Raw genomic sequence first — 17,703 nt, 5'->3', positions numbered from 1 at the left:
CCTATCTTAATTCATCTCTAGTTCCCCATTGGCCATTTGTTTCACAGAAATCATATGGCTGTCATTTGTTGCGGTCATGTCTTAGTAAAATGCAAAATATGAGTAAATAGTTAAGTAGTTTCTCTACTTCAGTTTTTCTACCCACGTGTCTGTTCCATTGAGGAGTACTTTATTTTCACAAAAAAGAATAATCATATTTGCACTGTAAAAAAATACCATAGCAATTCAAATTCTTTTTGGAGAAGAGTACGAGTGGAGATCTGATTAAAAAAATTCCTAAAAATGCATATTTATATCAAAAATTGGAGTTTTTTATTAAGGAGTTCTACAAGGATTCCATGTTACAATAATAATAATAATGATAATAATAAAGGCATACAACTAGTGGCGGACCTGGAAACTTTCGGAAGCCTGGGCAAACGGGGTCACAATGCCAAATTTGATGAAATTCCTATACAAAATCATAAATCCTAAGCTTTATGTCGTTTGGCAAGCCTGAGCGGCCGCCCGGGCTTAGGGACGGCTAGATCCGCCCATGCATACAGCTTCCATGGCTTGCTGGAAAAAAAAACCAGCAAATACTTATACTGCGTAATATAATAGCCTTTTTCCCCTAGAGGGCATAGTTTTATATTTTTGTACAGGGCCCCGAAATTCTCAGGTACGGCCTTGGTTCGAGCTGTGTTAGTTTGGCTCTAATTTGGCCCCGAATTTGAGTCCAATTGATGGTCAAATGGCCTGCCCTCCGGGATTGGCATCTAAGGCTGGTGCCAACGCGGGCTGGAGGCGGGGCGGTACCGCCCGCATCGGGGCGAGAGGGAGGCGAGAGGCGGGCGAGACGCTAGCGGCGGGCGGTGGATCCACCGCCCGGCGGTAGGGGGCGGTACCGCCCGCCTATAGCCCGCGTTGGAGGCGAGAGCGGGGCGAGAGGGAGGCGATAGCGGTGCTAGTGGGGGCGGTAGGGAGGCGGTAGGGAGAAGAGAGAAGTGAGAGCTGGCACTATAGCCCGTGCACTGACACCGTGGGGTGAGAGTGGGGTGAGAGTGGGGTAAAAGCTGACGTGGCGAGGCTATAGTGGGGTGATGCATTGGTACCAGCCTAATCGGAGATCCACCGCCACCGAGCCCTCTCGAGATACTGACCTATGTGATGGATTCATGGGAGTGGAGCTGGTGGTTCAAGACGGAGCAAGACCTCCAGCGGCACTCTTCTTTGCCGGAGTCGTGGTTTGACTCTCAACGATGAGCTTCTCCTCTTTTTTTTTTGAACAAGTCGAACACACCCGGTAAAAGCTGCTATTAAAAAAATCTGGAGTACAAGTAGACCCTAGAAATACAAGGAATTACACAGGGGTCCAGGACAATAGCAAAGAATGCCCTAGAGAAAACTTGAAACAGGTGTTGGACGGCGGATAGGCTGCAGCGGCGTGGCCTTCCACACCCTGCTGCTTGCCCTCTGTGCGACCAAGAGCCGGAGTCCATCCAGCACCTTCTGCTAGGTTGTGTGGTCACGCGTGAGATCTGGGCTTGGGTCTTAGCTCGGTGGGGGATGATGGAGTGGCTCCCCTCCGTGGACACCGACCTTGTTCAGTGGTGGTCCTCCTTGATTTGCCCCTCGGGGCTGAGGCGGGACCTTTGGACGGCGGTTATCCTTGTCTTCTTGTGCATCTGGAGGCACCGGAATGAGGTGGTGTTCAACGGCGCGGCACCGGAGGCTCGAGCGATTAGGGGTAGGATCAAGGAGGAGTCCCTCAGTTGGCGTCTAGCTAGGTTGTTCCGCTCCGAGTCTTTCGGCTTTCCTGACCCCTTTCCTTTCTCGTGGAGGGACGGAGATTAGGCTTTGCTCGGGGAGCTGTCACCCCTGTTGACAGCACGAACGTTGTGGTGTGAGCCTTCTGGCTTTTCTTCTATGTGATCAATACACCTCCCAGGGTGTATTCTTGGAAAAAAAAACTTGAAACGCGATCAAGCCCTCCGTCGTCCTCCTCCTCCAGATCCAGGTCCAACGACGGTCTGAGGCCGCATCTCCGGGGAACAAGCCACTTGGAGACGCAGCCCAGGAAAGCACCGACGGCCAGACCAAAGCAGCGATGGAGCGACAGCCCTACTGCTGTTGAGTCCGACGCGAAGACGGAATCCGCCATTGAAACATCGGAGATGAGCTCCATAGAGAAACCATCACCGCCGACAAACAAGTCCTGAACTTACGCCACCACCATGGGGCATGAGAAATCGAGAGAGGAAGCCAGCAGCAACGAGGACAACATCAGCAGGAAGAAGAAGATGCAAGAACTGAGCTGCATCTCTGGCCCCCTCGCCACCACGGCCAGTCAGGTCGGAAAACCACGCCTCAGTTCACCTCCATGCCCCTCCCCCGCCACCATGGCCGGCCAAGGGAGCATAGAGGTCGCCTTCTTCTTCGTCTGTTGACTCCTAGGCGCCTTATCGAAGGGCCTTGCCGTAGACGAGCTCCAGACTCAGATCCACCACGGATCTAGAGGGAGACCATCTGCGACAGGCCATCTGGTGCCGCGCCGGAGCACCAGGAGGCACTCGACCCCTGCCACCTCCAGAGCAAGTTGAAAACGACGACTTCGCCCCAATCCCCCTCGCCACCGAGACCGGCCAGGAGCGGAAGAGAAGGCGCCATCAGAAACTCGCTGGAGAAGACGAAGGCCTTATTCTGGAGATCAGCCGAGATGGAGGCGTCCTGGGCTCCGGCCACCGGAGCAGAGAGGAGCCCCTCCAACACAAGGCCCGCCCTAGATCTGGCCGAGAAACCAGGGCTCCTACTCCACCACTAACCGGCAGACCGCCAGAAACTACACATAACCTAGGAGATCTACTCCGGCACCTCACCTCCGGCCGGCATCGCCACCAGAGGGGCTCGGGATCGGCCCGGTTCTTTCGAGGAACTCCTGAGACTACTGTAGCTAAGAGAGAGAGAGAGAGAGAGAGAGAGAGAGAGAGAGAGAGAGAGGGAGGGGGAAAGTGAGGGGCGATGAGTTTCTCCTCGAGGACTTCTTCAAGGTTGCAGTGCCCACGTGGCCACCGGCGGTAGAGCGAACGAGTAGGGCTAACCCTAGATTACTAGCTATTATTAGTTTATTTTTAAATTTATGTTATAGTTTCACTTATCTAGTTTAGTTCAAATTTATGTACTATTTTGGCTCAAGTATAATTATTTTAACTTGAAAGGTTTTTAAAAAATGTCAAATGGACATGAACACGCCCAAATGGGTACGGCATTGGTGATATGGGTACACCTAAATAGGTTCCTCTTATAGGTAAACTTGGCGTGGCTTAAGAAAAGGCCCATGAGAATCCCATCATCAGGATGGAGTTGGGCCGTACGAGGTATCTAAGGCCCGTGGTCTCGAGGTGTGCAATAAGATCTAAGCTCAGAGAAAAGTTCTAATTATTGTAACCTACCTGAACTCGGCAACCTGAGACATGGCTTCGTTCATAAAAGTCACAAGGGTAAGAAAAGAGAGAGAGATACGCCAAACCCTAGTTACACTAGATCAACATCACTTTTGTCTCCTCAGCGACTCTCTGTAATCATCATCCATAATACAAGCAGACAAGCAGCACGTAGGGTTTCTCCATCGGGGGCGGGAGCTGGGTAAACCTTGTTTTGTTCCCTTTGCGTTGTGCTTGTACACCATCAAAACCACCATTACGCTTCTTACCCAAAACCCAAGCCCAACACATATGGGCAATGTCGTGGTTACCCACGTCAGTTGATGGACTCGGCGGCTCTTACACTCGCAGGTGACGATCTGAGTTCACAAAATGACAATGCAGTCTGGCACACTACTTATTGTTGTTTAATTTTGTAGCAAGACAATATATATTAATCCCCATGTTTTTATATACCATGTGTTTTTTGTTTTTTAAAAGTCAAATTTTACAAAATTTTACAAAATTTGACTATATAAGTAGAAAGCAATAAACATACATAATACCAAATTCATATTTAAAATAATTAGCTCTCATAATACTGATTTGAAAATTTAGATGCTGATATATTTTCTATGTATTCGGTCAAACTTTGTATAGTTTCACTTTAACTAAACCCTAGTTGCAGGGTAATTGTGAACCGAGGGACGGAGGGAGTACGGAGCTAGAGGAGTGTGGACGTGTAGCCATATAATTTTTAATTTTGGATATCATATTTAAAGTTTTTAGAAAAACTAAAAAAAACGTTTAGATGTAGTCAATGATGTATCATACAAGCGTGCAAAATCTCACAGTGATTATATATATATATATATGTATATATAGGACATATTCATACTACACCCGGGTGTAGTTACACCCACGCGTGTTTCTCATAATCTAGAGAGTATCTATCATACCGGAGAGTATGTACATGTAGTATGAAGTATACTAGACTATTTTGGTAGTATATATAATACTTTGTAGGAAGTATGTACATTTTTTTACGTAGACTCATTTTTACGTATACATATGCATGTATTTCGGCTATATAGTGCAAACTACATGCTCACTTGCATTTTTTTCACCAAACTTGGTTTAGAATATCTTAGATATAGTGTAAGAACATACTCAAATCGATAAAGTATGGTACATACTTCCGTATGGTAGTATATGAGATATGGGTGTAGTTACACCCAGGAGTAGGAAGTTTTTAGAAAAACTAAAAAAAACGTTTAGATGTAGTCAATGATGTATCATACAAGCGTGCAAAATCTCACAGTGATTATATATATATATATATATATATAGGACATATTCATACTACACCCGGGTGTAGTTACACCCACGCGTGTTTCTCATAATCTAGAGAGTATCTATCATACCGGAGAGTATGTACATGTAGTATGAAGTATACTAGACTATTTTGGTAGTATATATATATATATATATATATATATATATATATATATATATATATATATATATATATATATATATATATATATGGAAAATAGCCAGATGCCCACATGGCTAGCTACCCATGGGGTCACAACCGTTGATTCACCCCATAAATGATATAGGGAGTAGGATACGGTGGAGTACAAGCCAAACGCCATGCTGACGCCGTCACACCGAGCACACATGTTTTGAGCGGCAACTCCATGATATTTCTCCCCGTGTATCCGTTGTGTGCATGGTGAGGACAGTCAGACAAGAATGATTCGGGGAATCCAGTTTATATGCATGTGGCTTTGGCAGCAGAACCTTGGTAGTCTACACCAAAACAAGCACGATCACCTACCCATAACACCCCGGGCATGCACTCACCGTCGGAGCCTTCTCGCAGCGAGAGGCCGCCGCCACCATGCAGCTTCAACTCTACATAGGCATCCGCAGCGACAGCAGCCGTGGGGAGCTCAAGCCCTTTCCCTTGAGGGGCGACTTCGCCGACCACGGCAGCGGGGCGCCAGCCGCGGCCAGGACGACGCAGGAGGAGCTGCGACGAGCGATGGGCAGAGAAGGCGGCGGCGGACGAGGCGCGTGTAGGCAAAGCGGCCGGGAGAGCTGGGCGAGCAGGAGCTGGCGAGCGCCAAGCTCATACGGAACCAGGCGCAGGTGAAGCTGAGCCGCGCCCTATCGATCCACGAGCACGCAATGCGGCAGGTCAACGTGATGCTGCTCCAGATCACCTACTTGGGGGCGACGGGGGATGGCGCGTGGAGAAATGGGAGCAGTGTATGGGTGGGCTCCGGTGGCGGGCTATGGTGGTGCGGTAGGCGAGCTGCCCATGGGGCTCTCCCCGCCAGATATGCCCACGTGCTCGACCTTGCAAGTGGAGCTACTGCGGCTGCACGGCGGCAGTTGGATGGAAAGCTTCAAAGGTACAGTATTTCCATGGACACCCGCGTGCGGCCAGCTAGGAAGAGGCACCCCGTGTTCCCGTCGAAGAAAGGAGACCCCAGGTCTCTCAGCTGCATCTCCAACATGCCGCTCGCCGTTCGTCCATCTGGCAAAGCCTGGCACACTTCCATCCTCCTCCCCAGGTCGGCCCCTCTTGCAGCACATACACATGGAGTTTTACATTTTTTTTTACTCCTGCAGGCTTTTTCATTGCATGATTTCTCATATGAAGGTGGATGAACAAAATATCAAAGTAGATGTCATCCGGCAACCACTCCAGAATATTTTCATCTTCCTCACTTCCTCCCTCTCAACCTCATCGTCCCCGTGCTCATTAGCTTGCTGGTGGTGCTCATCGCGCGCGGCCATCGTTCGGGTTCTTCAAGGACAAGAAGGCGTTGCGGCGGAGGACGCAGGAGCCGGGCAGCGAGGCCGCCGTCGTCGCTTGGCCGGATGACCGTCCATGCTGCAGCAGGCGACAGAAGCAGCGTGAGTTGTAGAGATCTTGCCTACAACAAGTGAAGTTAACCTTGTTTTGAGTTGCAGAGATGATAGCCTATAACTTTTGTGGTGGTTGATAGGAGCTGGCTAGGTAGATCCATGCATGTTGCTTCTTGCCTGTGTAAATTTTGTCTAATATTTTTCCCTAGCATCTCCTCTAAACTCTCTGATTTATTTCTTGTTGTAAGCACATTTAATCTCACCAAGAGCACAGTTTCCAACGGCATTTTCAGGCAACAATCACACGTGACCTTTTTGGTGCATGTAGATTCCGATAAAGCGTCATATGTAATGCTGCCTCTGAGCAAGCGTCATATTCCTTTTCATGTGTGTGTGGCTGTTGCTTGGATCATTTGGCGAATGGTACCAACGATCATGTTGCCTGCAGAATGCAAAATCACGGAGATGCATACCCATGATGCAGACGTGCTGTTCACAGCCAGGCTTTGGTTTTACACCGTCACCATGGTGCTTGCACGCAAGGAGCGGCCCCGCAAGGTAAATGTCTCATTTGTGTTGGAGACAGCTAGATTCCACGGTTTCTTACCCAATCACTTCTTTGTTGTTAGAAGGATGAGCAGCGGCACCGGAACATGGATCGGGCGGAAGAGGTGCAGCCAGACGGAGTCAACGGCGAAGGCAGCGGTGGCGCACGCAGCAAACAAGCCGGCCACCTACGCCAACTCACATCTGATTGCCCGATTGCCCGACTGAACAACATCGTTAGCAGATTTTGCTTGCTGAGTCGACTAGTTTCAGTTCATTTTCCAAACCAAAATGTTCTTCAGTTCGACAGGCTTTATTATATGGCACAAAGAACTAAGGCATGTGTTTCTTTTGGATTATGGAGATCTGTACTCGACCGACTATCGGATATATAGATAGTTTCGGTTTACTATGTTAGTCATGCTTTTTCAAATCTTCTTTATTAGGCGCACCTCAAACCTGAAGGATAAAAATGATCGACCGCCTGCCGCTCCGGCCGGATCAGCCGCTGCCGATAGCCGGCACTACAACGTCGCCATCTCCTCCCTCGGTTCCCCACTGCTGAAACGCTCTCCGGCACCGGTACAACGTTGGCTGGATTCGCCGCTAGCCGGCACTGCAACTACAGGAGTACAGGTACATAAAACATATAGTGTAACCGTGCGGGAAAAAAATCATGTGTTAAGCCGCGAGCAAAGATTTCCCACCAACTGGTTTTCAGACTTTGGTCAGCCATGGAGCAAAATTGTCTCATCTTAAAAAGTAACACGAAAATGGTCACGTATCAGCATCGCTTCTACGGAGCAGGCAGCAAAATAAATCCTATAATAATTTTCTATTCGTGATGTTTTTGCTGGCCTTGCTTGCGTTCCACTCCCTTAATTGCATCACAAATTCACAATATAACAAAAAACAGCAATGTACATGGTCTAAAAAGACGGGTTGCTAAATCTCCAACGACCGGTCCATTGATTAGAGCAGCACAGCTAGGCCACTCGGATAGAAGCAAAACATGCGTTAGCTCAACGGGCCAGCAGCACTAACATGATCACGTCTTATTTTCGATCACCAATGAATTGTTTTGTTCCGTATACGCGAAGGCATCGATATCACCACCACATCGATCAAAAGTCAGTAAACCCCATGAGCCATCGTTCGCTTCATCTATATCCAGCGCCCGTGAAACATCAAGTTAAGTTCTTACACTATACGATGTTGCCAACAACTACTGCTTTTCTTTGTTTACATGTCTTGTCCTAACCAGCCATGATATATATTGTCATGTTGTAGCAATCCAGTTGCTTCTAACACTTGCGGGCTGTTGTTGGGAACCGAATGAGATAGCCGGCAAGAGACGCTTATGGGAACATGGTATTCCTTGTAGCTAAGCCGTTTGACACCATCGTACGTTTGGAAAGCTTGGGCCCCGCCGAAGGTGAAATTTTTCGCTTGGCTTGCGAATCAAAAACGTATCTGGACAGCGGATAGGCTTGCCAAGCGAGGGTGGCCAAACTGCGGCCTTTGTCCACTATGCAAACAGGTCACAGAATCGGTGGACCACCTCTTCGTTCATTGCCGTTTCACCATTCGTCTTTGGACTCGGGTTAAGGATTGGTTGGGCATTCCGGAGCTGACCCCCTCAAATTGGGAGGGGCTTTCGATCGAGGATTGGTGGAGAAGAATGTCGTATGATGCTAGGACCAACCGCAAAGCTATGGCTTCCCTCACTATGTTAGTGTCCTGGGAAGTGTGGTGCGAGCGCAATGCTAGAGTCTTTCGCAACAAGCTTGCGCCTTCGTTTGTTGTGTTTGATAGGATCAAATCCGAGTCGAGGTTGTGGGTCTTAGCGGGGGGCTAAGTGCTTGGGTGATTTCATGCCGGGAGAGTAATTCCTTTTTGTCTATATCGGGGCTGCTAGCCCTTGTAAACTTTAAACTCTTTGCTTCCCCTTAATCAATGGAAAGGGGCAAAATCTATTTGCCCCCCGTTTCAAAAAAAAAAGACACCATCGTACGTATGGTGGGTACCCTTATTTCTCACCATTGCAATAAAAACGAAGCTGAAGTTCAGTCTCAACATGTAGGTCTGGCATCAAGGACAACCTGTCTGGCACCATTATCTCAACATGCATCACTTTTGTGCGGCACCAAAAATGTAGGTTAAATTCACAGATTCTACCAATCAGCCAAGCCATAAGCAACAGAATGATATGCACTAGGCTAGTCTCAACAAAACCCACGCACTATTTCATGTCGCGCGGACATCAACGTTTCTACGCATGGTGCTTTTGCTCAGCTATGCTAGCCATTTGTGCCAGTTCAGATCCACGAGAGTGCCCTGCCACCGTTTGTCAGAGCATGCACCTCGAAGGAAGAAACTCACAGCGTAAAAGATTGCATGTGCATGTTGCCGACAAAAACAAACAACCAAACGAATGCATGCAAGTGGACGGTGCGGCTAACAGACGTTTTCTCACCCAAACGTCCGAGAACCGATCTGCACTGGCTAAGTAACATGCTCCCTATATCCAACGGTGCTAAGCTTATGCACAGCTAGCCATGCGGTTAGAAAATCCGCGTCGGTATATATATATATATATATATATATATATATATATATATATATATATATATATATATATATATATATATATATATATATATTCTAGGGTAAACAAAAATAACAAAATTCAAAAAATTAATAGTTTTGAAATGTGCACTATTCATTATACTCAAATTCAAACTTGTGTAGTTTTGTGTAGCACACAATACAAAGTACTCTGAGATTTTACAATTTTATAGTATACCTTATAGGCTACATCTAGGATTTTTTCAGAATTTTTGAAACCTTAAAACATAATTTTCTATTTTAAGAATAAAGAGTTACATGCAGCTTAGCCTCTATTTTGAATTTCCAAAAGCCGGGGCTGCTATGCTTGAAAAAAAGTTGGCCTTGGTGCTACCAATGAAATTTACACCGTACCGAAATGTTTATATATATGTGTAACATTTAATTTCAGATTTTTTGAAATCACAGAAATATGTTTTTCAAATACTAAGATCGCAGGTGCTCATGTGCCGAACAGACTTCCCGAGAAAGTTGGCGATAGTGTGAGATGATTTCATCATTCCATTAACCGTACTCCTACTTTCCAATCGAACACCCAAGATTCAAGACTGACCAGAGTATGACCCAACATTGAAGTCATATTGATTCAAACGGGAGCTAGTTGAGTCTTAAACGCATGATGATGACTGTTTTCACTGACAAGCATCTGACACACACACACATTTACTATACACGTCAGTTCCTAGGTCGTGTTGTCATTCACACATATGCATGAGAGCATGTGTTCAGAGCTCAACAAGCTTAACCTTCAAGTCGTCGGTCGGCCATTCGTAGTAATCGAATCTTAAAGAGTGAACTAACAGCCGTTCAATACAAGCGTCCATGTTTCCCAGTATGCGGTCAGGCTACATGTTTGATTGCAGAGCCACGATCCTATATATAGCTAGCTTCACGTTTCAGCACGATCTAACGAAAAGGGCCCATAGATCCTACTATGATTTTGGAGGGATGTGTCAGCTGATTTGCATACGTGTTAAGGTTTACTACATAAGAACAATAACAATATTAGAGCTATCAGCTGCAGAAACCACAAATGTAGCTCAAAGCTACATGTAGCTATTTAAAAAAAAAATCAATAAAACCGAATGGTTGCATGTTGGTAGAACATGTAGATATTGTTGTGTTTTACCGATGTGCAAAGTTTCAACTCGAAATACCGAATGGTTGCATGTTGGCAGAACATAATATTGTCTACATTTAAATTTCTTTTTATTTTTTTTTGGAACTTTAAAATAGTGTTTTAAATTTTGAAAAAAAAAGCGAGGTAGTTCGGTCTACAAAAGTCTACTCCCGGTGGTGCGTCTACAACATTTCTCCAGATTATCTTTCATCACATTTCATGCTTTTACCAAGTGGCATGTGCAAAGCTAACTCTTCCATTAGACCCCACTCCTTCTATATTTGTGTGTGTTAGATTTCTGGCTTCCGGGCACGAGTGATCTTGTTATTTTTAAAATTAGAAAATTACAATTTTCCTGTTTCAAAAAAGATTAAAATAATTCTGCATGTACCCAATGACCTATCCCACAAACATGCAGACTATATTTGTGTAAAAAAACATGCAGACTATCAATTTCAAATGCTTTGCACTTTTGGGTACAAAAAAATGACAAATCGTGTGGACATGAGTATGTATATTTTCAAATCTCTAAATTTCATCATATTTTTTCATTTTTGTGCATACCATAATACATGATATTTCGCACTAAAATTTTCATACTTGTAGGTCACATCCATACTATTCGGGATTTTCATATTTTCTAAAACTTATATATATGAATTTAGTTTGGTTGAAACGAAGAGATTTGTGAAACTCGGAAGCCAAAGAAAGATCATATCTAGTGGAAACAGCAAAACTCGGGGTTTTTTTTTTTTTTGCGGTACGAAAAAAATGGTCTGGGAAAATGGAAACACTAAAAGCTAGAAATCTGGGCCCCCTTTTATGTTTTTCTCCAATCCTCACTTTTCGTATCTTCTCCAGCACAAACCAACCCACTCTGTAGGACCCTCCCGCATCGGCCGGCCAAGCCGCCGCCGCCGCCCAAGCTTTGTTATCTATGTTTTCTTATTTGTCCTCTTTGTAATCTATAATCCCACCAACCAGAATTAAAGTACTATCAGGGTCGTTCCGGACCCTTTTCCTTGGTAAAGAAAATGCATGGAACACACTCAATCCGCAGTTCAAGTGAGGTCTACCAGGACTGTGTTCTATATCAGACATTTGTTGTGCTTGAGGTGTGTGAGGAATGCTACTGCCTTATCCAGGCATTAGACCATGTTGAGGGAATGAGGGGCCTTTCCATTGCTTGCTTCATCAGAACTTTTTGGACAGAAAAAGAAAAAGAAAAAGTATGGCAAAATTTGCTTGAATACTGCATATATTTTTGTGAATGTTAGCTAATTTTGCCTGCACAATCTCATTGAATTCTAGGAACTCTTTCCTATCCTCTTATCCATTTTAATGCAATATTTTACATACAACCTACTAGGAGGAAAGATCTAGAGCCACGATATCCTTACACTCTTTTGTAGTCACCATGGCGGTAAGGGAGGGGTTTTACAAGCGTGTAAGGTATTGCTAAGGCATCACTGACGAGTGATTAGAAAACTTGACCCGCCGCGTACATCATTAACAACGCCTCCCCACTCCAATCAACGCCTGAACAAGGATCATGTCTAGATTTTTACCACTAGAAAAAGATCGTGAATACCTTCTTTGTGTCTGAACGATGCCGCTGCAGCAAGCCTCCCTTAGATTTAGGAATATTGGAGAAGGATTTTTCAAGAACTCCCAGCTTCTTTGCTTGCCATATTCACTTCGCCGCCAAGAGTCACAAGGCTCTGATATCAATTGATAGACACATAAACCTAAAGTAGTTATTTAGTAGAAACAACACAAACACACACACACAAAAATTCATATTTCTGTATGAACTAAGCTACTTTCACATGAGCCTAATCACTGGGGTTTAGGGTTTACAAGACCGAAACTTTGCCAAGTTGTGATGACGGTTGCTAGGGTTTAGACCCAAAGAAAAAGATGAATATTATAGGCTCGGTCCAAGCTTAAATATACAAGGCGAACACAAAAAATAGGTGAGCAGGTAAGGAAAATTATTAAAGCATAAATCAAGTTTATCGAAATTCAAAGGCGACCTTTGGATCACTAACAATCGTGTGTTGGGAAATCTCTCGTGCTCATCTGCTTCTTTAGGGTAAATTCCATTGTAGGTCGCTTGATCATGGATGGACGACTATGGACGTGCATGTTTATCTATAGATCATTGAAGTGTTATCTAAATTTTGAAACTTGGTTTGTGTGTATAGTCCTACAAAAATAATGGTGTGGCTCCATCCACCAATCGCAATCCCCAAGCAAGAGGGCGAAACTCGATTCAGAGAGGACGAGACTGAGCTCGCCAGCCTAGTGTTTACGCTCGTCAGGAGGAGAGGGGAACCTTGTTCATGCCCAGTCTAAGATGGAGGGGCCTGTGCGTCGAGGCGGGAGATGGGAGAGTCGAGCATGCGGAACCAAGTCAATGACCACATGAAGGCTCTAATCGCCGATGATGGAGGCGAATAGCGGGAAGAGATATGGGAAGAGTGGGAGGAAAGAGAAGGAGGGTGTTGCTGGGATGTTTGACTGTCCAGTTTGAGGCTGGAGAGCTAGTCAAACATCACATAGTCTACTCAGCCCTAAACTGGCCCCAAGTTTGCGCCCAAATAGACCAAATTAAGACAACCTGGTTATATGGGGTTGTCATTGGGTTCTGATTTTTTTTCCGCTGAGATCAAAGTAAAGCCAACCATATATGCATTCTATATAGTTCCTCTTCCATAAGATTTCGTGCACTTTTCAATGCCGAAGTTTGACCATCGATTTAACCAACTAGAGGTGAATTATATGGCAAAAGAATTATATTATTTATTCGCATTCAAATAATGATGTTTGTAATGATAATTTTTATATGTATAACTCATGCATTACATGTCAAATTAGTGGTCAAAGTTAATTCATGAAAAAAAAATATAGGATGCCACGTAAATACAGACGGGGTAAGTATTGGACAAGTAAAAATCAGTTTATGTCACGGGAAAGTACTTGAACCTACCTGGACAGTATAATCCATAATTATTATTCTAAATGCTAACTAAATTCGCAGGGAAATGGACAGGTCCTTGCACTGTCTCGACGAGCTACCGGGACAACAACAGCAGAAACATCGACAGTGTACTGTGTAGTCTATAGACGTCTCCACCGAGCATAGACGCCATGGAACTTTGGCAATGAGTTGTTGGAACCGTGGCAAAAACCATGTGGATTAATTGGATGCGGTGACCATTATTTGCGCCGAAAGCTCAACGGCAAGAAATGTCAGAGTTGCCCTACTGCCGTACTACTAGTTTTTTTCTTACCAACATGCTTTTTTACTTACGAAAGCTCAGTTAGCTAACTTGTTTTATTTTTACTACGTACTGCCGTGTACTATTGGTTGTAGATTCAGGTTCCCGTCAGTTGGATGGACCCATGAATACCACTGGTGTCTGTAACTTTCAATCCCAACAAGAAACCATCCGGAATGATGTTCAGTTCAACCAAAAAAGTAATTAATGAGAAAGTTGCATGGACCTTTCCTTTGGAGCAGGGGTTTCTGGCTCCCAGCTCCAATGCTTTCCTTTATTATTTTAATAAATTCCAAAATAGTTGTTACATGTCTGAAAATTTGTAAAAAGATATCAATGGTGTATGGTAATAACTTCTAAACTCTTAATTTCAAATATTTGTTTTTAGGCCACATAAAAATAAAAAGGTACGAAAAGTTATAATTCCAACTATAGTGAACGGTACTTATAAACTTTCAAAACTCCAAATTTTATTAGAGTACGAATCCTCACAATGAAAGAAACAACACTGTTGACTGTTGTGCACAAAATGGATCGTGGTCCAGCTCCCTGGTTATGAATCACCGGCGCAGCCCAGCCCACCCTGGGCCATAGGCACGTAACACACACGTGAGGAATAAGCTGCCACAACTTGAAATTTTGGACAAAGTGGCCCCATATTTTACTTGCACATTCTCACGATTCAACAAATTATTCATAGGAGATATAACGGCTCGTCCTGTCAAAAGAGAAATATATATATACGTCTCAACCACAATCCATCTATTTCTTCTCTAAGACAAACGCGATAATGTTCGGAGAGGTGACAAAGGTGGTGACCAGGCTTGTGCTCAGTGGAGCACATTAGAATGGTCTCGAGATCTATGAAATTCAGGAAGAATGAGGAGAAGAGGGGTTTGAAATGTAGACAAAGAGTTAGCATGAGTGGGGACTGATTCTTAAGAAATCCGAAAAAATGTTGTCCCTTTTGAAAATCTTTGTAGTAGGTGGAGGCCCAGCTGGTTCTCGAGATCAAAATCGTTGTGTCAAATTTTTCCTTCACGTGCGACTTTGGAACAAATTGTTTAGTACCCCGATTTAACGAATTGCAAGTTGATAATAGAAGTATCTACAACTGCCAAGTTGAAGGACTAATAATGTGTTGTTCTCGATTTGAATTTTGAAACCATCGTCGGTGGTTCCAAATTGAAACATGTTGCATGAGGACCCTATAATCCCCTCTCCCTATTAGGTAATTCGTTCTTGATAAAACAAGTTTTATTGACTCAAACGTAAGACAATACAACTGTAGAGTATTCACATCGAGCATCTGCATAATGAGATGCACACGCACCACGCAATGAAATGCCAAAAATTAACATGTAACCAAGCATAGTTTGACACAAGAGGAAAACATCCTAGAGATGAGGAAGGACCGAACAAAGACTAGAGAAACATTGTTCGTGTTAGGTAACCACTTTATCGATCGGGGCACTTGTAGAAAGATGCCTTTTTGACCACCTAATCAAATATTTACACATTTCTCCTCCAAAATCAGGCATTTCTACACAAAACCGATTGTATATAAACTCTCCCCGAGGCAACTATCGTTGTAAAATGTAAACTCTCCAAGTCTAAGGTGAACATGGTACTATCACTACCAATTGCTCACCTAAGTTCAAAGTTTGCTAACTAAGCAGGGATCATAAGAGCAACTGGTAGGCCAAGCGCGCAATCAGTGGAACATAATTAGAAGCTTAAAGGAGAAGATCGTCCAAGAAATTAAATTATGATGCGTCTATTGGGAGCGCTGGTGTTCGCTGGTGCATCTGAGCACACCCTCAGACCAGGAAAAAGAAGGGAGCCAGAGGCGAAGAAGGGTGACGGTGGGGAAGAAGAAGAGCCCGCCAAACGCCACACCAACTCGCCACCTGCATTCTCGAGTCGCATGTCGCCTTGTCGAACCGTCCTGTCCAAATCGCCGCCACCGCCGGCGATGAGTCCAAAAAACGTGATGTTTTACACTACATAAACGTACACTTTTTTTTGTCTCAATGCATGCTCTATCTAGCTTTGACTATGTTCTAAATGCATGATTACGAGTATTGGTTCATTTTCATGAGAGATTTGCACAACTAGTAATTTTAATACTTCATCCTATCCGTATTAATTGCTCAACTTTGTTTAGATACAGATGTATTTAGTCAACAAACATGTCTAGATACATCCGTGTCTTCTGATGATGAGTCAATTAATTTGGATCGGAGGGAGTAGGATTTTATTGCTTTTCCCTGTCTTTGGTGTCTACGTGTTATGAACCTTTATGGACAAAACACGAGAAAATGAGCCAAAGGGAGGTAAAATGGAGGAGTTACAGGAACCATGACTTGCCATTTCAAGGGTGGAAATGAGTCAATTTTCCATCATAATATAACAAATATCCAAGACAACAGTGTTGTGGACCTCGTCCATACGAATCAAACAATCCAAAGAACATCTAAATCGGAGTTCATATGAAAAAATAATGCCCAAATTACTGCATGATCCAACAGTTTTAACGACTTGTGGTACAATCATCCATGACCGTACTGGATGACCATACCACCCTCCTCGAGGAACATTTCGTCAAACCGAACAAAATTTGTGAAGGCATGAGAGCCATATCTAGCGCAGGGCTTGCCCTGGTCGCAAAACCGACCTCCGCGGGGCTATAAAATGAGAGGAAAACCCTAGCCACAAAGAGAAATCCATCAAGCTAGACCTCATTCCAGTTTTCATCACCTCCATGTCCATCCTCCGCTACACCTCCATCATGGCGTAGACATGCCGCTGTGACACCAAAGGATTTCAATCAACATTGAAGGGAGGCCCGGGACAAAGACCACCAAGGAGCCACCAACGGGGAGAGACTATGTGCCGCCGCCCGCACATCGCCTACGAAATCACCATCTTCATCACCGTTGCTCCTTATTTTCCCACCATGGTCTCCTTGATGGGTTGTAATATGTGGATGGTGTTGTGATCTAGAGTCATACGAGTTTACGTTTATTCAATGTGTTTTCTATTCATTTGATTATCTTAGTGATTGGAGATGTTAGATCCATTGGTGTCGTTGGATACATCCAACTCCCAAGGCCACACATGATATAGTTAGGTATTTTGTGACGAATTATTTGACCCACTAGTGACAGTCTAGATATCTATCTTATGAGGAACAAATCTTGCCTAGGAGCCCAATTGTCCATATAAGTATCTGCCGTTGCTGATCTTTACGATCTTAATATCTCCTAATGACTTGTGGAATACAAGCAAAGGGAGTGGAAAATTGAGTTGTCTTAAGTGCGACATGTAACGGGACAATGGTATGTCAGGGACCATCAAACATATAGTAAACTATGATGCATCACCTATACACACTACAAGAAAAGTTGCCATGGCCGACGAAGTTGAAGTCGCGCCGTGGTTGCTGGTGTACCATGGCCGACGATTTTTGGTCCCTCCGTGGTGCATGTCAAAACTTTTTTTTCTTGTTTTTGAGGCCACCTAGCCCGACGAAAGCGGCCAAAACGTCGCGTATGGTGGCCCGGGACGTGGTGCATCTCAAAATCTCGGGTTCGCCGGCCGAGTCAACGCAAATCCGCACCGCCGAGGGATGTAGGGCCCGGATGGCGGCCTCTGCGGCATTGTTTTTTTCTCGATCGCGCCATCTCGTTCAACGTTCTCCGATCGAGCCGTTTACGATGCGGGATCATGGGTCCCGCATGTCATCCTCTATGAACCAAAATTCTTTCTATTCTTGGATTTTTTTGACCCCACGATTTCCGGCTACTTCCTTTTTCTTTTGATCCCTTGCCGCCTTGGA

The sequence above is a fragment of the Lolium rigidum genome, chromosome 3 (genome assembly GCF_022539505.1).
Source record: "Lolium rigidum isolate FL_2022 chromosome 3, APGP_CSIRO_Lrig_0.1, whole genome shotgun sequence".
NCBI lineage: Eukaryota > Viridiplantae > Streptophyta > Magnoliopsida > Poales > Poaceae > Lolium > Lolium rigidum.
This window is presented reverse-complemented; position numbering follows the sequence as displayed.